Source organism: Oncorhynchus keta, unplaced genomic scaffold (assembly GCF_023373465.1).
Source record: "Oncorhynchus keta strain PuntledgeMale-10-30-2019 unplaced genomic scaffold, Oket_V2 Un_contig_2736_pilon_pilon, whole genome shotgun sequence".
Taxonomy (NCBI): domain Eukaryota; kingdom Metazoa; phylum Chordata; class Actinopteri; order Salmoniformes; family Salmonidae; genus Oncorhynchus; species Oncorhynchus keta.
In genome coordinates, this window is record NW_026285487.1 from 255,518 (window position 1) to 280,189 (window position 24,672).

At 45.7% G+C, this 24,672-nt stretch overlaps 1 protein-coding gene across 3 annotated transcripts in view; it reads right to left on the minus strand.

Annotated features, from left to right (window-relative positions):
• Positions 1 to 16,709, minus strand: part of LOC118379354 (neural cell adhesion molecule L1.1-like) — a 118,045-nt gene extending 101,336 nt beyond the window's left edge. For 2 of the 3 annotated variants that reach the window (XM_052506707.1, XM_052506705.1), the window contains exon 1: positions 16,431 to 16,587. The gene's annotated coding sequence lies outside the window, so the exon portion shown is untranslated. The other variant, XM_052506706.1, reaches the window with a different exon arrangement.
• Between the last annotated feature and the right edge of the window lie 7,963 nt (positions 16,710 to 24,672).

Below are 24,672 nucleotides of genomic sequence, written 5' to 3' on the forward strand. Positions count from 1 at the left end.
CCCAGACAGCATCCCCAGCCGCGTCCTCAGAGCATACGCAGACCAGCTGGCTGGTGTGGCAGGGTAGCCTAGTGGTTAGAGTGTTGGACTTGTAACCAAAAGGTTGCAAGTTCGAATCCCCGAGCTAACAAGGTACAAATCTGTCGTTCTGCCCCTGAACAGGCAGTTAACCCCCTGTTCCTAGGCCGTCATTGAAAATAAGAATTTGTTCTTAACTGACTTGCCTAGTAAAATAATGCTTCAAGAGGGCCACATGCTTCAAGAGGGCCACTATTGTTCCTGTTCCCAAGAAAGCTAAGGTAACTGAGCTAAACGACTACCGCCCGGTAGCACTCACTTCCGTCATCATGAAGTGCTTTGAGAGACTAGTCAAGGACCATATCACCTCCACCCTACCTGTCACCCTAGATACACTACATTTTGCTTACCGCCCAAATAGGTCCACAGACAATGCAATCGCAACCACACTGCACACTGCCCTAACCCATCTGGACAAGAGGAATACCTATGTGAGAATGCTGTTCATCGACTACAGCTCAGAATTCAACACCATAGTAAGTTTCAAGATCCTCGGCGTACACATCAGACAAACTGAATTGGTCCACCCACACAGACAGCGTGGTGAAGAAGGCGCAGCAGCTCTGCCCACATCCGTAAGGCTCTCCAGAGGGTAGTGAGGTCTGCACAATGCATCACCGGGGGCAAACTACCTGCCCTCCAGGACACCTACACCACCCGATGTCACAGGAAGGCCTTAAAGATCATCAAGGACAACAACCACCCGAGCCACTGCCTGTTCACCCCACTATCATCCAGAAGGCGAGGGCAGTATAGGTGCATCAATGCTGGGACCGAGAGACTGAAAAACAGCTTCTATCTCAAGGCCATCAGACTGTTAAACAGTCATCACTAACATTGAGTGGCTGCTGCCAACATACTGACTCCAGCCACAGACCAGGACCAACAACATATTCATGGACAAGGACTAATAACGCCTGTGTATGACACATGGTTTAATTTGGAATCACCAACATAGTGATGTAAAGTGCCCTCTCCTTCTCTTCCTTCTAACCCTAAAGTGACCTCTCCCCCTCTCAATTCTAACCCTAAAGTGACCTCTCCCCCTCTCAATTCTAACCCTAAAGTGACCTCTCCCCCTCTTTCTTGTAACCCTAAAGTGACCTCTCCCCCTCTCAAGTCTAACCCTAAAGTGACCTCTCCCTTCTAACCCTAGTGACCTCTCCCTCTCTTCCTTCTAACCCTAAAGTGACCTCTCCTTCTCATCCTTCTAACCCTAAAGTGACCTCGTCCTTCTAACCCTAAAGTGATCTCTCCTTCTCATCCTTCTAACCCTAAAGTGACCTCTCCTTCTCTCCCTTCTAACCCTAGTGACCTCTCCTTCTCTTCCTTCTAACCCTAGTGACCTCTCCCCCTCTTCCTTGTAACCCTAACCCTAGTGATCTCTCCTTCTCTCCCTTCTAACCCTAAAGTGACCTCGTCCTTCTAACCTTAGTGACCTCTCCTTCTCATTCTTCTAACCCTAAAGTGACCTCTCATTCTCATCCTTCTAACCCTAAAGTGACCTCTCCTTCTCATCCTTCTAACCCTAAAGTGACCTCTCCTTCTCTCCCTTCTCACCCTGAAGTGACCTCTCCTTCTCATCCTTCTAACCCTAAAGTGACATCTCCTTCTCTCCCTTCTAACCCTAGTGACCTCTCACTCTCTTCCTTCTAACCCTAGCCCAAGTGACCTCTCACTCTCTCCCTTCTAACCCTAAAGTGATCTCTCCTTCTCTCCCTTCTCACCCTGAAGTGACCTCTCCTTCTCTCCCTTCTAACCCTAAAGTGACCTCTCCTTCTCATCCTTCTAACCCTAAAGTGACCTCTCCCTCTCTCCCTTCCAACCCTAGTGACCTCTCCTTCTCATCCTTCTAACCCTAAAGTGACCTCTCCTTCTCTCCCTTCTAACCCTAGTGACCTCTCACTCTCTTCCTTCTAACCCTAGCCCTAGTGACCTCTCACTCTCTCCCTTCTAGCCCTAAAGTGACCTCTCCTTCTCTCCCTTCTCACCCTGAAGTGACCTCTCCTTCTCTCCCTTCTAACCCTAAAGTGACCTCTCACTCTCTTCCTTCTAACCCTAACCCTAGTGACCTCTCATTCTCTTCCTTCTAACCCTAAAGTGCCCTCTCCTTCTCTCCCTTCTAGCCCTAGTGATCTCTCCCTTCTAACCTTAACCCAAGTGACCTCTCCTTCCCTTCCTTGTAACCCTAACCCTAGTGACCTCTCACTCTCTTCCTTCTAACCCTAAAGTGACCTCTCCCCCTCTTCCTTGTAACCCTAACCCCAAGTGACCTCTCCTTCTCTTCCTGCTCACCCTAACCCTAAAGTGACCTCTCATTCTCTTCCTTCTAACCCTAAAGTAACCTCTCCCTTCTAACCCTAGTGACATCTCCCTCTCTCCCTTCTAACCCAAGTGATCTCTCCTTCTCTTCTCCTTGTGAGGTCCTTCTGTAGCTCAGTTGGTAGAGCATGGCGCTTGTAACGCAAGGGTAGTGGGTTCGATCCCCGGGACCAACTACGTAGAATGTATGCACACATGACTGTAAGTCGCTTTGGATAAAAGCGTCTGCTAAATGGCATATATTTTATTATTCTCTTCTCTTCCTTCTAACCCTAACCCTAGTGACCTCTCCTTCTCTTCTCTTCCTTCTAACCCTAACCCTAGTGACCTCTCCTTCTCTTCCTTCTAACCCTAACCCTAGTGACCTCTCCCCCTCTTCCTTGTAAACCTAACCCTAGTGACCTCTCCTTCTCTTCCTTCTAACCCTAACCCTAACCCTAGTGACCTCTCCCCCTCTTCCTTGTAAACCTAACCCTAGTGATCTCCCTTCTAACCCTAAAGTGACCTCTCCTTCTCTCCCTTCTATCTCTGGTGACCTCTCCCTCTCTTCCTTCTAATCCTACAGTGACCTCTCCTTCTGTCCCTTCTAACCCTAATGTGGCCTCTCTTCCTTCTATCCCCTTGGCGACCTCTCTTCCTTCTAACCCTAATGTGGCCTCTCTTCCTTCTATCTCCTTCTATCTTCCTGGTGATCCTCTCCCTCTCTTCCTTCTAATCCCTACAGTGACCTCTTCCTTCTATCCCTAAGGTGTGACCCTCTTCCTTCTATCCCTAAGGCGTGACCTCTCTTCCTTCTATCCCCTTGGCGACCTCTCTTCCTTCTAACCCTAATGTGGCCTCTCTTCCTTCTATCTCCTTGGCGACCTCTCTTCCTTCTATCCCCAAGGCGACCTCTCTTCCTTCTATCCCTAAGGTGACCTCTCTTCCTTCTATCCCTAAGGCGTGACCTCTCTTCCTTCTATCCCTAAGGTGTGACCTCTCTTCCTTCTACCCCTAAGGCGTGACCTCTCTTCCTTCTATCCCTAAGGTGTGATCTCTCTTCCTTCTATCCCTAAGGTGTGACCTCTCTTCCTTCTATCCCTAATGTGTGACCTCTCTTCCTTCTATCCCTAAGGTGTGACCTCTCTTCCTTCTATCCCTAAGGTGCGACCTCTCCTCCTTCTATCCCTAAGGTGTGACCTCTCTTCCTTCTATCCCTAAGGTGTGACCTCTCTTCCTTCTATCCCTAAGGTGTGACCTCTCTTCCTTCTATCCCTAAGGTGTGACCTCTCTTCCTTCTATCCCTAAGGTGTGAACTCTCTTCCTTCTATCCCTAAGGTGTGACCTCTCTTCCTTCTATCCCTAAGGTGTGAGCTCTCTTCCTTCTATCCCTAAGGTGTGACCTCTCTTCCTTCTATCCCTAAGGTGTGATCTCTCTTCCTTCTATCCCTAAGGTGTGACCTCTCTTCCTTCTATCCCCAGGGCGACCTCCTCTCCTCCTTCTATCCCTAAGGTATGACCTCTCTTCCTTCTATCCCTAAGGTGTGATCTCTCTTCCTTCTATCCCTAAGGCGGCCTCTCTTCCTTCTATCCCTAAGGTGTGACCTCTCTTCCTTCTATCCCTAAGGTGTGACCTCTCTTCCTTCTATCCCTAAGGTGTGACCTCTCTTCCTTCTATCCCTAAGGTGTGAACTCTCTTCCTTCTATCCCTAAGGCGTGACCTCTCCTCCTTCTATCCCTAAGGTGTGACCTCTCTTCCTTCTATCCCTAAGGTGTGACCTCTCTTCCTTCTATCCCTAAGGCGACCTCTCTTCCTTCTATCCCTAATGTGTGACCTCTCTTCCTTCTATCCCTAAGGTGTGAACTCTCTTCCTTCTATCCCTAAGGCATGACCTCTCTTCCTTCTATCCCTAAGGTGTGACCTCTCTTCCTTCTATCCCTAAGGTGTGACCTCTCTTCCTTATATCCCTAAGGCGACCTCTCTTCCTTCTATCCCTAATGTGTGACCTCTTTTCCTTCTATCCATAAGGTGTGACCTCTCTTCCTTCTATCCCTAAGGTGTGACCTCTCTTCCTTCTATCCCTAAGGTGTGACCTCTTCCTTCTATCCATAAGGTGTGACCTCTCTTCCTTCTATCCCTAAGGTGTGATCTCTCTTCCTTCTATCCCTAAGGTGTGATCTCTCTTCCTTCTATCCCTAATGTGTGACCTCTCTTCCTTCTATCCCTAAGGTGTGACCTCTCTTCCTTCTATCCCTAAGGTGTGACCTCTCTTCCTTCTATCCCTAAGGTGTGACCTCTCTTCCTTCTATCCCTAAGGTGTGACCTCTCTTCCTTCTATCCCTAAGGTGTGACCTCTCTTCCTTCTATCCCTAAGGTGTGACCTCTCTTCCTTCTATCCCTAAGGTGTGAACTCTCTTCCTTCTATCCCTAAGGTGTGAGCTCTCTTCCTTCTATCCCTAAGGCGACCTCTCTTCCTTCTATCCCTAAGGTGTGATCTCTCTTCCTTCTATCCCTAAGGTGTGACCTCTCTTCCTTCTATCCCCAGGGCGACCTCCTCTCCTCCTTCTATCCCTAAGGTATGACCTCTCTTCCTTCTATCCCTAAGGTGTGATCTCTCTTCCTTCTATCCCTAAGGCGGCCTCTCTTCCTTCTATCCCTAAGGTGTGACCTCTCTTCCTTCTATCCCTAAGGTGTGACCTCTCTTCCTTCTATCCCTAAGGTGTGACCTCTCTTCCTTCTATCCCTAAGGTGTGAACTCTCTTCCTTCTATCCCTAAGGCGTGACCTCTCCTCCTTCTATCCCTAAGGTGTGACCTCTCTTCCTTCTATCCCTAAGGTGTGACCTCTCTTCCTTCTATCCCTAAGGCGACCTCTCTTCCTTCTATCCCTAATGTGTGACCTCTCTTCCTTCTATCCCTAAGGTGTGAACTCTCTTCCTTCTATCCCTAAGGCATGACCTCTCTTCCTTCTATCCCTAAGGTGTGACCTCTCTTCCTTCTATCCCTAAGGTGTGACCTCTCTTCCTTATATCCCTAAGGTGACCTCTCTTCCTTCTATCCCTAATGTGTGACCTCTTTTCCTTCTATCCCTAAGGTGTGACCTCTCTTCCTTCTATCCCTAAGGTGTGACCTCTCTTCCTTCTATCCCTAAGGTGTGACCTCTTCCTTCTATCCATAAGGTGTGACCTCTCTTCCTTCTATCCCTAAGGTGTGATCTCTCTTCCTTCTATCCCTAAGGTGTGATCTCTCTTCCTTCTATCCCTAAGGTGTGACCTCTCTTCCTTCTATCCCTAAGGTGTGACCTCTCTTCCTTCTATCCCTAAGGTGTGAACTCTCTTCCTTCTATCCCTAAGGTGTGACCTCTCTTCCTTCTATCCCTAAGGTGTGATCTCTCTTCCTTCTATCCCTAAGGCGTGACCTCTCTTCCTTCTATCCCTAAGGTCACCTCTCTCCCTTCTATCCCTAAGGTGTGACCTCTCTTCCTTCTATCGCTAAGGTGTGACCTCTCTTCCTTCTATCCCCAAGGTGTGACCTCTCTTCCTTCTATCCCTAAGGTGGCCTCTCTTCCTTCTATCACTAAGGTGACCTCTCCTCCTTCTATCCCTAAGGTGACCTCTCTTCCTTCTATCCCTAAGGCGTGACCTCTCTTCCTTCTATCCCTAAGGTGACCTCTCTTCCTTCTATCCCTAAGGCGTGACCTCTCTTCCTTCTATCCCTAAGGTGACCTCTCTTCCTTCTATCCCCAAGGCGACCTCTCTTCCTTCTATCCCTAAGGTGTGACCTCTCTTCCTTCTATCCCTAAGGTGACCTCTCTTCCTTCTATCCCTAAGGTGACCTCTCTTCCTTCTATCCCTAAGGTGGACCTCTCTTCCTTCTATCCCTAAGGTGTGACCTCTCTTCCTTCTATCCACAAGGTGTGACCTCTCTTCCTTCTATCCACAAGGTGTGACTCTCTTCCTTCTATCCACAAGGTGTGACCTCTCTTCCTTCTATCCCTAAGGTGGCCTCTCTTCCTTCTATCCCTAAGGTGTGACCTCTCTTCCTTCTATCCCTAAAGTGTGACCTCTCTTCCTTCTATCCCTAAGGTGTGATCTCTCTTCCTTCTATCCCTAAGGCGACCTCTCTTCCTTCTATCCCTAATGTGTGACCTCTCTTCCTTCTATCGCTAAGGTGTGACCTCTCTTCCTTCTATCCCTAAGGTGACCTCTCTTCCTTCTATCCCTAAGGTGTGACCTCTCTTCCTTCTATCCCTAAGGTGACCTCTCTTCCTTCTATCCCCAAGGTGTGACCTCTCTTCCTTCTATCCCTAAGGTGACCTCCCTTCCTTCTATCCCTAAGGTGACCTCCCTTCCTTCTATCCCTAAGGTGACCTCTCTTCCTTCTATCCCTAAGGTGGCCTCTCTTCCTTCTATCCCTAAGGTGATCTCTCTTCCTTCTATCCCTAAGGTGTGACCTCTCTTCCTTCTATCCCTAAGGTGTGACTCTCTTCCTTCTATCCCTAAGGTGACCTCTCTTCCTTCTATCCCTAAGGTGACCTCTCTTCCTTCTATCCCTAAGGTGACCTCTCTTCCAACTATACCTAAGGTGACCTCTCTTCCTTCTATCCCTAAGGTGACCTCTCTTCCTTCTACCCCTAAGGTGTGACCTCTCTTCCTTCTATCCCTAAGGTGACCTCTCTTCCTTCTATCCCTAAGGTGACCTCTCTTCCTTCTATCCCTAAGGTGGCCTCTCTTCCTTCTATCCCTAAGGTGTGACCTCTCTTCCTTCTATCCCTAAGGTGTGACCTCTCTTCCTTCTATCCCTAAGGTGACCTCTCTTCCTTCTATCCCTAAGGTGTGACCTCTCTTCCTTCTATCCCTAAGGTGACCTCTCTTCCTTCTATCCCTAAGGCGTGACCTCTCTTCCTTCTATCCCTAAGGTGACCTCTCTTCCTTCTATCCCCAAGGCGACCTCTCTTCCTTCTATCCCTAAGGTGACCTCCCTTCCTTCTATCCCTAAGGTGACCTCCCTTCCTTCTATCCCTAAGGTGACCTCTTCCTTCTATCCCTAAGGTGGCCTCTCTTCCTTCTATCCCTAAGGTGATCTCTCTTCCTTCTATCCCTAAGGTGTGACCTCTCTTCCTTCTATCCCTAAGGTGTGACCTCTCTTCCTTCTATCCCTAAGGTGACCTCTCTTCCTTCTATCCCTAAGGTGACCTCTCTTCCTTCTATCCCTAAGGTGTGACCTCTCTTCCTTCTATCCCTAAGGTGACCTCTCTTCCTTCTATCCCTAAGGTGACCTCTCTTCCTTCTATCCCTAAGGTGTGACCTCTCTTCCTTCTATCCCTAAGGTGACCTCTCTTCCTTCTATCCCTAAGGTGACCTCTCTTCCTTCTATCCCTAAGGTGGCCTCTCTTCCTTCTATCCCTAAGGTGTGACCTCTCTTCCTTCTATCCCTAAGGTGTGACCTCTCTTCCTTCTATCCCTAAGGTGACCTCTCTTCCTTCTATCCCTAAGGTGTGACCTCTCTTCCTTCTATCCCTAAGGTGTGACCTCTCTTCCTTCTATCCCTAAGGTGACCTCTCTTCCTTCTATCCCTAAGGTGACCTCTCTTCCTTCTATCCCTAAGGTGTGACCTCTCTTCCTTTATCCCTAAGGTGTGACTCTCTTCCATCTATCCCTAAGGTGACCTCTCTTCCTTCTATCCCTAAGGTGTGACCTCTCTTCCTTCTATCCCTAAGGTGTGACCTCTCTCCCTTCTATCCCTAAGGTGACCTCTCTTCCTTCTATCCCTAAGGTGACCTCTCTTCCTTCTATCCCTAAGGTGACCTCTCTTCCTTCTATCCCTAAGGTGTGACCTCTCTTCCTTCTATCCCTAATGTGACCTCTCTTCCTTCTATCCCTAAGGTGTGACCTCTCTTCCTTCTATCCCTAAGGTGTGCACTCTCTTCCTTCTATCCCTAAGGTGTGACCTCTCTTCCTTCTATCCCTAAGGTGTGAACTCTCTTCCTTCTATCCCTAAGGTGTGACCTCTCTTCCTTCTATCCCTAAGGTGTGACCTCTCTTCCTTCTAACCCTAGAGTGACCTATAAAATGTGATTTGTATGCATGTTAGGCTCTACACCAGTTATTTATGCGGATTAATGTGCTTCATTTTAAAGAGTTATTTGGCCACTTCAGTGCAGTTCAAGAAGAGTTAAAGTATTTACCAAATAAACTTAAGTAAAAAAAAGAAAAAATAAACACAATAAAAATACCAATAATGAGGCTTTATACAGTGGGTACAGAGTCAATGTGGAGGCTATATACAGGGGGTACAGAGTCAATGTGGAGGCTATATACAGGGGGTACCGGTACAGAGTCAATGTGGAGGCTATATACAGGGGGTACCGGTACAGAGTCAATGTGGAGGCTATATACAGGGGGTACAGAGTCAATGTGGAGGCTATATACAGGGGGTACAGAGTCAATGTGGAGGCTATATACAGGGGGTACCGGTACAGAGTCAATGTGGAGGCTATATACAGGGGGTACCGATACAGAGTCAATGTGGAGGCTATATACAGGGGGTACCGGTACAGAGTCAATGTGGAGGCTATATACAGTGGGTAACGGTCCAGAGTCAATGTGGAGGCTATATACAGGGGTACCGGTACAGAGTCAATGTGGAGGCTATATACAGGGGGTACCGGTACAGAGTCAATGTGGAGGCTATATTCAGGGGGTACCGGTACAGAGTCAATGTGGAGGCTATATACAGGGGTACCGGTACAGAGTCAATGTGGAGGCTATATACAGGGGGTACCGGTACAGAGTCAATGTGGAGGCTATATACAGGGGTACCAGTACAGAGTCAATGTGGAGGCTTTATACAGTGGGTACTGGTACAGAGTCAATGTGGAGGCTATATACAGGTGGTACCGATACAGAGTCAATGTGGAGGCTATATACAGGGGGTACCGGTACAGAGTCAATGTGGAGGCTATATACAGGTGGTACCGATACAGAGCCAATGTGGAGGCTATATACAGGGGGTACCGGTACAGAGTCAATGTGGAGGCTATATAAAGGGTGTTACGGTACAGAGTCAATGTGGAGGCTATATACAGGGGGTACAGAGTCAATGTGGAGGCTATATACAGGGGTACCGGTACAGAGTCAATGTGGAGGCTATATACAGGGGGTACCGGTGCAGAGTCAATGTGGAGGCTATATACAGGGGGTACCGGTACAGAGTCAATGTGGAGGCTATATACAGGGGGTACCAGTACAGAGTCAATGTGGAGGCTTTATACAGTGGGTACCGGTACAGAGTCAATGTGGAGGCTATATACAGGGGGTACCAGTACAGAGTCAATGTGGAGGCTTTATACAGTGGGTACCGGTACAGAGTCAATGTGGAGGCTATATACAGGTGGTACCGATACAGAGTCAATGTGGAGGCTATATACAGGGGGTACCGGTACAGAGTCAATGTGGAGGCTATATACAGGTGGTACCGATACAGAGTCAATGTGGAGGCTATATACAGGGGGTACCGGTACAGAGTCAATGTGGAGGCTATATACAGGGGGTACAGAGTCAATGTGGAGGCTATATACAGGGGTACCGGTACAGAGTCAATGTGGAGGCTATATACAGGGGGTACCGGTGCAGAGTCAATGTGGAGGCTTTATACAGGGGGTACCGGTACAGAGTCAATGTGGAGGCTATATACAGGGTGTTACGGTACAGAGTCAATGTGGAGGCTATATACAGGGGGTACAGAGTCAATGTGGAGGCTATATACAGGGGGTACCGGTACAGAGTCAATGTGGAGGCTTTATACAGGGGGTACCGGTACAGAGTAAATGTGGAGGCTATATACAGGGGGTACCGGTACAGAGTCAATATGGAGGCTATATACAGGGGGTACCGGTACAGAGTCAATGTGGAGGCTATATACAGGGGGTACCAGTACAGAGTCAATGTGGAGGGTATATACAGGGGGTACAGAGTCAATGTGGAGGCTATATACAGGGGGTACAGAGTCAATTTGGAGGCTATATACAGGGGATACCAGTACAGAGTCAATGTGGAGGCTATATACAGGGGATACAGAGTCAATGTGGAGGCTATATACAGGGGGTACAGAGTCAATGTGGAGGCTATATACAGGGGGCACCGGTACAGAGTCAATGTGGAGGCTATATACAGGGGTACCGCTACAGAGTCAATGTGGAGGCTATATACAGGGGGTACCGGTACAGAGTCAATGTGGAGGCTATATACAGGGGGTACCGGTGCAGAGTCAATGTGGAGGCTATGTACAGGGGGTACCGGTACAGAGTCAATGTGGAGGCTATAAATCAAATCAAATCAAATTTTATTTGTCACATACACATGGTTAGCAGATGTTAATGCGAGTGTAGCGAAATGCTTGTGCTTCTAGTTCCGACAATGCAGTGATAACCAACAAGTAATCTAACTAACAGTAAGGGGATAAAGAATATGTACATAAGGATATATGAATGAGTGATGGTACAGGGCAGCATACAGTAGATGGTATCGATTACAGTATATACATATGAGATGAGTATGTAGACAAAGTAAACAAAGTGGCATAGTTAAAGTGGCTAGTGATACATGTATTACATAAGGATGCAGTCGAGGATATAGAGTACAGTATATACGTATGCATATGAGATGAATAATGTAGGGTAAGTAACATTATATAAGGTAGCATTGTTTACAGTGGCTAGTGATATATTTACATCATTTCCCATCAATTCCCATTATTAAAGTGGCTGGAGTTGGGTCAGTGTCAATGACAGTGTGTTGGCAGCAGCCACTCAATGTTAGTGGTGGCTGTTTAACAGTCTGATGGCCTTGAGATAGAAGCTGTTTTTCAGTCTCTCGGTCCCAGCTTTGATGCACCTGTACTGACCTCGCCTTCTGGATGATAGCGGGGTGAACAGGCAGTGGCTCGGGTGGTTGATGTCCTTAATGATCTTTATGGCCTTCCTGTAACATCGGGTGGTGTAGGTGTCCTGGAGGGCAGGTAGTTTGCCCCCGGTGATGCGTTGTGCAGACCTCACTACCCTCTGGAGAGCCTTACGGTTGAGGGCGGAGCAGTTGCCGTACCAGGCGGTGATACAGCCCGCCAGGATGCTCTCGATTGTGCATCTGTAGAAGTTTGTGAGTGCTTTTGGTGACAAGCCAAATTTCTTCAGCCTCCTGAGGTTGAAGAGGCGCTGCTGCGCCTTCTTCACGACGCTGTCAGTGTGAGTGGACCAATTCAGTTTGTCTGTGATGTGTATGCCGAGGAACTTAAAACTTGCTACCCTCTCCACTACTGTTCCATCGATGTCGATAGGGGGTGTTCCCTCTGCTGTTTCCTGAAGTCCACAATCATCTCCTTAGTTTTGTTGACGTTGAGTGTGAGGTTATTTTCCTGACACCACACTCCGAGGGCCCTCACCTCCTCCCTGTAGGCCGTCTCGTCGTTGTTGGTAATCAAGCCTACCACTGTTGTGTTGTCCGCAAACTTGATGATTGAGTTGGAGGCGTGCGTGGCCACGCAGTCGTGGGTGAACAGGGAGTACAGGAGAGGGCTCAGAACGCACCCTTGTGGGGCCCCCGTGTTGAGGATCAGCGGGGAGGAGATGTTGTTGCCTACCCTCACCACCTGGGGGCGGCCCGTCAGGAAGTCCAGTACCCAGTTGCACAGGGCGGGGTCGAGACGCAGGGTCTCGAGCTTGATGACGAGCTTGGAGGGTACTATGGTGCTGAATGCCGAGCTGTAGTCGATGAACAGCATTCTCACATAGGTATTCCTCTTGTCCAGGTGGGTTAGGGCAGTGTGCAGTGTGGTTGAGATTGCATCGTCTGTGGACCTATTTGGGCGGTAAGCAAATTGGAGTGGGTCTAGGGTGTCAGGTAGGGTGGAGGTGATATGGTCCTTGACTAGTCTTTCAAAGCACTTCATGATGACGGAAGTGAGTGCTACGGGGCGGTAGTCGTTTAGCTCAGTTACCTTAGCTTTCTTGGGAACAGGAACAATGGTGGCCCTCTTGAAGCATGTGGGAACAGCAGACTGGTATAGGGATTGATTGAATATGTCCGTAAACACACCGGCCAGCTGGTCTGCGCATGCTCTGAGGACGCGGCTGGGGATGCCATCTGGGCCTGCAGCCTTGCGAGGGTTAACACGTTTAAATGTCTTACTCACCTCGGCTGCAGTGAAGGAGAGACCGCATGTTTTCGTAGCAGGCCGTGGCAGTGGCACTGTATAGTCCTCAAAGCAGGCAAAAAAGTTATTTAGTCTGCCTGGGAGCAAGACATCCTGGTCCGTGACTGGGCTGGGTTTCTTCTTGTAGTCCGTGATTGACTGTAGACCCTGCCACATGCCTCTTGTGTCTGAGCCGTTGAATTGAGATTCTACTTTGTCTCTGTACTGACGCTTAGCTTGTTTAATAGCCTTGCGGAGGGAATAGCTGCACTGTTTGTATTCGGTCATGTTACCAGACACCTTGCCCTGATTAAAAGCAGTGGTTCGCGCTTTCAGTTTCACGCGAATGCTGCCATCAATCCACGGTTTCTGGTTAGGGAATGTTTTCGTTGCTATGGGAACGACATCTTCAACGCACGTTCTAATGAACTCGCACACCGAATCAGCGTATTCGTAAATATTTTTATCTGACGCAATACGAAACATGTCCCAGTCCACGTGATGGAAGCAGTCTTGGAGTGTGGAGTCAGCTTGGTCGGACCAGGGTTGGACAGATCTCAGCGTGGGAGCCTCTTGTTTAAGTTTCTGTCTGTAGGCAGGGATCAACAAAATGGAGTCGTGGTCAGCTTTTCCGAAAGGGGGGCGGGGCAGGGCCTTATATGCGTCGCGGAAGTTAGAGTAACAATGATCCAAGGTTTTACCACCCCTGGTTGCGCAATCGATATGCTGATAAAATTTAGGGAGTCTTGTTTTCAGATTAGCTTTGTTAAAATCCCCAGCTACAATGAATGCAGCCTCCGGAAAAATGGTTTCCAGTTTGCAAAGAGTTAAATAAAGTTCGTTCAGAGCCATCGATGTGTCTGCTTGGGGAGGGATATAAACGGCTGTGATTATAATCGAAGAGAATTCTCTTGGTAGGTAATGCGGTCTACATTTGATTGTGAGGAATTCTAAATCAGGTGAACAGAAGGATTTGAGTTCCTGTATGTTTCTTTCATCACACCATGTCTCGTTAGTCATGAGGCATACGCCCCCGCCACTCTTCTTACCAGAAAGATGTTTGTTTCTGTCGGCGCGATGCGTGGAGAAACCCGTTGGCTGCACCGCCCCGGATAGCGTCTTCCCAGTGAGCCATGTTTCCGTGAAGCAGAGAACGTTACAGTCTCTGATGTCCCTCTGGAATGCTACCCTTGCTCGGATTTCATCAACCTTGTTGTCAAGAGACTGGACATTGGCAAGAAGAATGCTAGGGAGTGGTGCGCGATGTGCCCGTGTCCGGAGTCTGACCAGAAGACCGCCTCGTTTCCCTCTTTTACGAAGTCGTTTTTTTTTGGGGTCGCTGCATGGAATCAATTCCGTTGACCTGTTTGTAAGGCAGAACACAGGATCCGCGTCGCGGAAAACATATCTTGGTCGTACTGATGGTGAGTTGACGCTGATCTTATATTCAGTAGTTCTTCTCGACTGTATGTAATGAAACCTAAGATGACCTGGGGTACTAATGTAAGAAATAACACATAAAAAAAAAAAAAAACTGCATAGTTTCCTAGGAACGCGAAGCGAGGCGGCCATCTCTGTCGGCGCCGGAAGTCCGTGTCAATGTGGAGGCTATATACAGGGTATTATGGTACAGAGTCAATGTGGAGGCTATATACAGGGTGTTACGGTACAGAGTCAATGTGGAGGCTATATACAGGGGGTACCGGTACAGAGTCAATGTGGAGGCTATATACAGGGTATTACGGTACAGAGTCAATGTGGAGCCTATATACAGGGGGTACCGGTACAGAGTCAATGTGGAGGCTATATACAGGGGTACCGGTACAGAGTCAATGTGGAGGGGTACAGAGTCAATGTGGAGGTTATATACAGGGGGTACCAGTACAGAGTCAATGTGGAGGCTATATACAGGATATTACAGTACTGAGTCAATGTGGAGGCTATATACAGACGGTCAGAGTCAATGTGGAGGCTATATACAGGGGTATACAGAGTCAATGTGGAGGCTATATACAGGGTGTTACGGTACAGAGTCAATGTGGAGGCTATATACAGGGTATTATGGTACAGAGTCAATGTGAAGGCTATATGCAGGGTGTTACGGTACAGAGTCAATGTGGAGGCTATATACAGGGGTTACCGGTACAGAGTCAATGTGGAGGCTATATACAGGGTATTATGGTACAGAGTCAATGTGAAGGCTATATACAGGGTGTTACGGTACAGAGTCAATGTGGAGGCTATATACAGGGTATTACAGTACAGAGTCAAAGTGGAGGCTATATACAGGGTATTACGGTACAGAGTCAATGTGGAGGCTATATACAGGGTATTACGGTACAGAGTCAATGTGGAGGCTATATACAGGGTATTACGGTACAGAGTCAATGTGGAGGCTATATACAGGGTATTACGGTACAGAGTCAATGTGGAGGCTATATACAGGGTATTACGGTACAGAGTCACTGGTGCTTTACAAAAACAATAAACAACAAACATACATTATCGGCTACTGAACAGGCAGCTCATATCAGCCTCGGACATCAACCATTCAGAGTTGGTCTTAGTGGGCGGGACCATTACATTCTATTGGAGTCACTACTTAACACAGTCAAAAAGTTATAATTATGGCTAAACCCTGCCAATTTCTACAAATTATCTTCCTAAAATGCGTTTTTAAATCTAACCCTAACTAATGAAGGATAAGTTTGATGCGTTGGTCCACCAGACCTTCTGTGCATGTGGCTAACACAACATCACTTTAGAGAGTAAGCCGTCCTTCAGCGCAACATGTCATGTTGGAGATTTTCCAGTCATCTGATAATTCTCAGTACCTATACTGTTCTCTTTGAAGTAGAAAGAATAATCGATACAAGTTAGACATGTGTAAGCGCGGTGAAGGCTGCTTTGTACAAATGTGAGTGTACCATGCTGGATCAACAGAATTAACCATTAGACATGTGAAAACAGAATGTAAGCAGAATCTGCTCACAGGCCATGCAAGACATTTTATAAGGGAGTGTCCCAAAAAAATTAAACTTGGTCCCCTTAAAAATATAGGGTCCCACTTTAACGAACGTTCAGCTGATAAAGGCTCCATAAGACCTTCATAATACTTCCATAAGCACTACTTATAGGGGCCAAGTTGGCCTCCCGAGTGACGCAGCGGTCTAAGGCACTGCCGTCCGGGTTTGGGTTTGGTCAGGGGTAGAGGCCGTTATTGAACTTGTAAATGACATCTACCATATTGAAATATATAAATATCACATGAATATTGAATTTGAAACCTGAATGCATTATTCATTCAATTCAGTTTCAAATCATGAAATACAAGTTCAATTTTTGATTTCAATGACTGAATTTGTGCTTCACAAATTCTAAAATATTAAATACAATATCCTAACACAAATTCTACATTATTAAATACAATATCCTAACACAAATTCTACATTATGCAATTCAAATAGAATTTCTGTTGGCACTGAAATCGCTCCATACTCTTGGTTAAACAGATTTCCTACAATAATCGTTAACCTACGAAAGTGCTGTTATAGTGTTTCACCAGCATCCCAGCTGGTGACTGTATATGTCAGCCATGTAGCCAACTAAAGCACCATAAATATAGTGGAGTAAGTCCCAGTTGGTAAATATATGTGTCAGCTGTCATCCATATAACCAACTAACCTGTGTTTTAATATCAGAACTGAATAACAGACTGGTGTCACAGACAGGCCCACACCTAATACATCCCAGACACACACACTTAAACATACACACGACACCAGTATCTGTCTGACACACACACACACACACCCAGCATGGTGGGATGATGCCATTGTCTCCATCTCTCCACCAGTTCCCTACCTCTGGAGGTGCTGTCTTTCTCTCTCTCCCTTTCTTCTCACTCTATTTCTGTCTTCCTCTCTTTATCTCCTATCCAATGCGTCTTCAGGTTCTTCTCTCTGTCTATCTGCTGAGAGTCGTGTTTAGGCTGCTCTGCAAGAATGCTGCAGTGATAGAGAAAAACACAAACCTTCTCTCTGTCTCTCCTCCCTCCTTCCAGCTTCTCATTCGCTGCTCTGGAGAGATGACATCACCCCTTTTATTGTGGCCTCTCTCTCTCTCTCTCTCTCTCTCTCTCTCTCTCTCTCTCTCTGTTTTCCCCTGGGTACCTCCCTGCCCCTCCCTCATCTCTCTCTCTCTCTTTCTTTGTTATCCCCTGGGTACCTCCCTGCCCCGCCCTCATCTCTGTCTCTCCATCCCTCATCTCTCTCTCTGAGACCTGCTCAGAGAACATCGTTCAGATGGTTGTTATATTGTGACTGGGGTAATTTTGATGATTTTAGAATGGTAAAGCTGTAGAATGGTATAGTAGAATGGTAAGGCTGTAGAATGGTATAGTAGAATGGTAAAGTAGAATGGTATAGTAGAATGGTATAGTAGACTTGTAAAGTATAATGGTATAGTAGAATGGTATAGTAGACTTGTAAAGTAGAATGGTATAGTAGAATGGTATAGTAGAATGGTATAGTAGAATGGTATAGTAGAATGGTAAGGCTGTAGAATGGTAAAGCTGTAGAATGGTATAGTAGAATGGTAAGGCTGTAGAATGGTAAAGTAGAATGGTATAGTAGAATGGTATAGTAGAATGGTATAGTAGAATGGTAAAGCTGTAGAATGGTATAGTAGAATGGTATAGTAGACGTGTAAAGTAGAATGGTATAGTAGAATGGTAAAGCTGTAGAATGGTATAGTAGACGTGTAAAGTAGAATGGTATAGTAGAATGGTAAAGCTGTAGAATGGTATAGTAGACTTGTAAAGTAGAATGGTATAGTAGAATGGTATAGTACAATGGTATAGTAGAATGGTAAAGCTGTAGAATGGTAAGCTGTAGAATGGTATAGTAGACTTGTAAAGTAGAATGGTATAGTAGAATGGTACAGCTGTAGAATGGTATAGTAGACTTGTAAAGTAGAATGGTATAGTTGAATGGTGACGCTGTGGAATGGTATAGTAGAATGGTAAAGCTGTAGAATGGTAAGCTGTAGAATGGTATAGTAGAATGGTAAAAGCTGTAGAATGGTAAAGCTGTAGAATGGTATAGTAGAATGGTAAAGCTGTAGAATGGTATAGTAGAATGGTATAGTAGAATGGTATAGTTGACGTGTAAAGTAGAATGGTATAGTAGAATGGTAAAGCTGTAGAATGGTATAGTAGAATGGTATAGTAGAATGGTATAGTAGAATGGTATAGTAGAATGGTAAAGCTGTAGTATGGTAAAGCTGTAGAATGGTAAAGCTGTAGAATGGTATAGTAGAATGGTAAAGCTGTAGAATGGTATAGTAGAATGGTATAGTAGAATTGGTAAAGCTGTAGAATGGTATAGTAGAATGGTATAGTAGAATGGTAAAGCTGTAGAATGGTATAGTAGAATGGTATAGTAGAATGGTAAAGATGTAGAATGGTATAGTAGAATGGTATAGTAGAATGGTAAAGCTGTAGAATGGTATAGTAGAATGGTATAGTAGAATGGTATAGTAGAATGGTATAGTAGAATGGTATAGTTGAATGGTAATGCTGTAGAATGGTATAGTAGAATGGTATAGTAGAATGGTAAAGCTGTAGAATGGTATAGTAGAATGGTATCGTAGAATGGTAAAGTAGAATGGTATTGTAGAATGGTAAAGCTGTAGAATGGTATAGTAGAATGGTAAAGCTGTAGAATGGTAAAGTAGAATGGTAAAGTAGAATGGTAAAGTAGAATGGTATAGTAGAATGGTATAGTAGAATGGTAAAGCTGTAGCATGGTATAGTAGAATGGTAAAGTAGAATGGTATAGTAGAATGGTAAAGTAGAATGGTATAGTAGAATGGTATAGTAGAATGGTATAGTAGAATGGTAAAGCTGTAGAATGGTATAGTAGAATGGTATAGTAGAATGGTAAAGCTGTAGAATGGTATAGTAGAATGGTAAAGTAGAATGGTATAGTAGAATGGTATAGTAGAATGGTATAGTAGAATGGTAAAGCTGTAGAATGGTATAGTAGAATGGTATAGTAGAATGGTATAGTAGAATGGTAAAGCTGTAGAATGGTAAAGTAGAATGGTATAGTAGAATGGTATAGTAGAATGGTATAGTAGAATGGTAAAGCTGTAGAATGGTAAAGTAGAATGGTATAGTAGAATGGTATAGTAGAATGGTATAGTAGAATGGTAAAGCTGTAGAATGGTAAAGTAGAATGGTATAGTAGAATGGTATAGTAGAATGGTAAAGTAGAATGGTATAGTAGAATGGTATAGTAGAATGGTATAGTAGAATGGTATAGTAGAATGGTATAGTAGAATGGTAAAGTAGAATGGTATAGTAGAATGGTATAGTAGAATGGTATAGTAGAATGGTAAAGTAGAATGGTATAGTAGAATGGTATAGTAGAATGGTATAGTAGAATGGTATATTAGAATGTCTAACATCAGTTATGACCATGTCGCATTTACCATCCAGTAGAGCAGAGATCAGCCCAAAAACGCATGCTCTCTCTTTCCTGTGTGTGTGTGTGTGTGTGTGTGTGTGTGTGTGTGTGTGTGTGTGTGTGTGTGTGTGTGTGTGTGTGTGTGTGTGTGTGTGTGTGTGTGTGTGTGTGTGTGTGTGTGTGAGCAGATGGGCGTTGTGTGTGAGCAGATGGGCTGCGTGTGTGTGCACTGTGTGGTTAGGGTGGTTTGACAGAGAACAGGGCGGGTCTTTGGACCTCTGACCAGTGTGTGTGTGTGTGTTTGCCAGCTGACCCTGTGTTCCCCTCTCCTCCTCCTCTCCTCCTCCTCCATTCTCCTCTCCTGTCCTCCATCCATTTATCTTTCTAATTTGTAAATTGCATTTACTCGAGACAATCATTTTATTACCTCCTTCAGGTTCCATCTCTCCTTCCCTACCATTCTCTCTGTCCTCTCCTGTCCTACCCTCCTTCAGGTTCCATCTCTCCTTCCCTACCATTCTCTCTCTCCTCTCCTGTCCTACCCTCCTTCAGGTTCCATCTCTCCTTCCCTACCATTCTCTCTCTCCTCTCCTGTCCTACCCTCCTTCAGGTTCCATCTCTCCTTCCCTACCATTCTCTCTCTCCTCTCCTGTCCTACCCTCCTTCAGGTTCCATCTCTCCTTCCCTACCAATCTCTCTCTCCTCTCCTGTCCTACCCTCCTTCAGGTTCCATCTCTCCTTCCCTACCATTCTCTCTCTCCTGTCCTATCCTCCTTCAGGTTCCATCTCTCCTTCCCTACTATTCTCTCTCCCCTCAGATATTTTTCCCTGCACTCAGTGTGCTTTTATTTAGAGGAATAATTTACTTAACATTTGGAGGGAGGGAGAAAGGGAATGAGGGGTGGAGGGAGATACAGACAACAAATTCCAATTGGCTATACTAAAACTCTTTAACATCATCCTTCGCTTTGGCATCTTCCCCAATATTTGGAAACAAGGACTGATCAACCAAACAAACCAAAACAAAGGCAAAGTCTTCTCATGGTTTGTTGATTTCAAAAAAGCCTTCGACTCAATTTGGCATGAGGGTCTGCTATACAAACTGATGGAAAGTGGTGTTGGGGGTAAAATACGACATTATAAAATCCATGTACACAAACAACAAGTGTGCGGTTAAAATTGGCAAAAAAAACCACACATTTCTTCACACAGGGTCGTGGGGTGAGACAGGGATACAGCTTAAGCCCCACCCTCTTTAACATATATATCAATGAATTGGCGCGGGCACTAGAAAAGTCTGCAGCACCAGGCCTCACCCTACTAGAATCCGAAGTCAAATGTCTACTGTTTGTTGATGATCTGGTGCTTCTGTCACCAACCAAGGAAGACCTACAGCAGCACCTAGATCTGTTCCCAACCAAGGAGGGCCTACAGCAGCACCTAGATCTTCTGCACAGATTCTGTCAGACCTGGGCCCTGACAGACCTGGGCCCTGACAGACATGGGCCCTGACAGACCTGGGCCCTGACAGACCTGGGCCCTGACAGACCTGGGCCCTGACAGACCTGGGCCCTGACAGTAAATCTCAGTAAGACCAAAATAATGGTGTTCCAAAAAATGTCCAGTCGCCAGGACCACAAATACAAATTCCATCTAGACACTGTTGCCCTAGAGCACACAAAAAACTATACATACCTTGGCGCCACAGGTAGCTTGGGGCGACAGCGTAGCCTAGTGGTTAGAGCGTTGGACTAGTAACCAAAACTTCCACAAAGCTGTGAACGATCTGAGAGACAAAGTAAGAAGGGCATTCTATGCCATCAAAAGGAACATAAATTTCAACATACCAATTAGGATTTGGCTAAAAATACTTGAATCAGTCATACCTCACTTGCTTTGGCAATGTTAACACATGTTTCCCATGTCAATAAAGCCCCTTGAATTGAATTGAGTATTTCCTCTACCAACTCTACCTTGTCACACCACAACTGATCTGTTAATTGAAATGTATTCCAGGTGATTACCTCATGAAGCTGGTTGAGAGAATGCTAAGAGTGTGCAAAGGTGTCATCAAGGAAAAGGGTGGCTACTTTGAAGAATCTCAAATATAAAATATATTTTGATTTGTTTAACACTTTTTTGGTTACTACATGATTCCATTTGTGTTATTTCATAGGTTTGATGTCTTCACTATTATTCTACAATGTAGAAAATAGTCCCTGGTACCTCACAGCACAGAAATGCCAACTCATTCTATGGCATAAATCAAATGTCAGCTCCAGATACCCCTATCTCAAAGGCTCCTCTCAGTTCACACAGACACAATATAGTTCTAACAACCCTATTCCCTATTAAAACAATCATTTGATGCAATAACAGTATTATAACATAATCTTGTAATTTCACCCATCTCTCTCTCTCTCTCTCTCTCTCTCATTCAAGGGGCTTTATTGTCATGGGAAACATGTGTTAACATTGCCAAAGCAAGTGAGGTAGATAATATACAAAAGTGAAATAAACAACAAAAATTAACAGTAAACATACAGAAGTTTGAAAACAATAAAGACATTACAAATGTCATATTACGTATATATACCGTGTTGCAACGATGTACAAATTGTTAAAGTACACAAGGATAAATAAATAAATAAATAAATAAATAAGCATAAATATGGGTTGTATTTACAATGGTGTTTGTTCTTCACTGGTTGCCCTTTTCTCGTGGCAGCAGGTCACAAATCTTGCTGCTGTGATGCACACTGTGGAATTTCACCCAGTAGATATGGGAGTTTATCAAAATTGAGTTTGTTTTCGAAGTGTTTGTGGATCTGTGTTATCTGAGGGAAATGTGTGTCTCTAATATACATTGGACAGGTTAGGAAGTGCAGCTCAGTTTCTCACTCTCTCTCTCTCTCTCCCTCCCTCTCCCTCTCTGTCTCTCTCTGTCTCTCTCTGTCTCTCTCTGTCTCTCCCTCCATCTCTCTGTCTCCGCCTCTCTATCGCTCCCTCTCTCCCTCTCTGTCTCTCTCTCTTTGGCTCTCTCCCTCTCTCTCTCTCTGTCTCTCTTTGGCTCTCTGTCTCTCTCTGTCTCTCTCTGTCTCTCTCTCTATCTCTCTGTCTCCGTCTCTCTATCGCTCCCTCTCTCCCTCTCTGTCTCTCTCTGTCTCTCTCTGGCTCGGTCTCTCTGTCTTTGTATCTCTCTCTTTGGCTCTCTGTCTCTCTCTGTCTCTCTATCTCTCTGTCTCCGCCTCTCTATCGCTCCCTCTCTCCCTCTCTGTCTCTCTCTCTTTGGCTCTCTCTGTCTCTCTCTGTCTCTCTCTGTCTCTCTGTCTCTATCTCTCTGTCTCTCTCTCTTTGGCTCTCTCTGTCTCTCTCTGTCTCTCTCTCCGTCTCTGGCTCGGTCTCTCTGTCTTTGTATCTCTCTCTCTGTCTCTCCCTCCATCTCTCTGTCTCCGCCTCTCTATCGCTCCCTCTCTCCCTCTCTGTCTCTCTCCCATCTCATGTCCTTGTTTCCTTGTCTGGTGCATATTACTCCAGCTACACCCACACAAACTCTCAGACCCTTTCTTCCAATAGCTGATTAAATCAGTTTCCGGTAAGAGACTCAGCCTGTCTAGCTGAAATACTGTAGTATAGACCAGGGTACAGCAGAGAACAGGACAGAGAGAGTGGATAGGGAGAAGAGAAGGAGGGGGAGAGAGTAGTGCAGAGGAGAGAGAGAGAGTGAGAAAACGTTTAAGGAAGAGTGAAAGGGGTTAACCACTTTATCCAATTAGAAAATAATAAATCCTCTCATGCATTAACAGACATTACACTTACTGACACACACACACAACATACACACATCATTCTCACACACACACACACACACACACACACACACACACACACACACACACACACACACACACACACACACACACACACACACACACACACACACACACACACACACACACACACACACACACACACACACACACACCTTGCCTCTCTGTGCTGGTCCTGCATGGTTCCAGTCCTGTTCTCAGTATGTTAACACCTCCCTCTAGAGGATATTGGACGAGCCACACGTTAGATAAATGATACCAATAATGAAATCCAGTACATAGTTCCCTCTCCTCACAAGGATTTACCCATAAGATCCACCATGATGGAGTTTACGCTATTTGACCAATAAACATTAACATGGGTGTGGTCTTGCACAAAAAATAGAGAAAAATCAGTCAAGGATATTCAAATCCAATCCCATTTTATTGATCACATGATGCACGTTTAGCCAATGTTATTGCAGGTGTTGAGGACTGGCCACCCCTCCCAGCCTGGTTCCTCTCTAGGTTTCTTCCTTTTGGCCTTTCTAGGGAGTTTTTCCTAATATACAGTAGATAGTATAGAATACAGTATATACATATGAGATGAGTAATGCAAAATATGTAAACATTGTTAAAGTGACTAGTGTTACAAATACTAAAGTGGCCAGTTATTTCAAGTTTATGTATATAGACAGCAGCCACTCAATGTTAGTGGTGGCTATTTAACAGTCTGATGGCCTTGAGATAGAAGCTGTTTTTCAGTATCTCTGTCCCAGCTTTGATGCACCTATACTGCCCTCGCCTTCTGGATGATAGCGGGGTAAACAGGCAGTGGCTCGGGTAGTTGTTGTCCTTGATGATTGTGACAGGATGCTCTCAATTGTGGATCTGTAAAATGTTGTGAGGGTTTTGGGTGCCAAGCCAAATTCTTCAGCCTCCTTGAGGTTGAAGAGGCGCTGCTGCGCCTTCTTCACAACGTTGACTGTGTGGGCGGACCAATTCAGTTGGTCCGTGATGTGTACGCCGAGGAACTTAAAACGTACTACCCTCTCAACTACTGTTCCATCGATGTCGATAGGGGGGTGCTCCCTCTGCTGTTTCCTGAAGTCCATGATCATCTCCTTTGTTTTGTTGACGTTGAGTGAGAGGTTATTTTCCTGTCACCACACTCCGAGGGCCCTCACCTCTTCCCTGTAGGCTGTCTCGTCATTGTTGGTAATCAAGCCTACCACTGTTGTGTCGCCTCAATTGGGTTGAGGTCAGATGATTGTGGAGGCCAGGTCATCTGATACCGGTACAGAGTCAATGTGCGGGGTACAGGTTAGTAATGAGGCTATATACACTGGGTACCGGTACAGAGTCAATGTGCGGGGTACAGGTTAGTAATGAGGCTATATACATGGGGTACCGGTACAGGTTAGTAATGAGGCTATATACATGGGGTACCGGTACAGAGTCAATGTGCAGGGTACAGGTTAGTAATGAGGCTATATACATGGGGTACCGGTACAGGTTAGTAATGAGGCTATATACACGGGGTACCGGTACAGAGTCAATGTGCAGGGCACAGGTTAGTCGAGGTAATTTATAAAGTGACTAGGTATGGATAATATACAGCGATTAGCAGCAGTGTAAAAACAATGGGGGGGGGTCAATGTAAATAGTTCGGGAGGCCATTTGTTGTTCATCAATCTTATGGCTTGGGAGAGAGAATACAGTAGACGGCATGTGTCCGAAAGTGATTGATGACCTATTTTATGTGTCACATGGTTATGCCCATTTATGTCCGGATGTTCTCACGCTATCGAGTGAGTGTTTACGTAA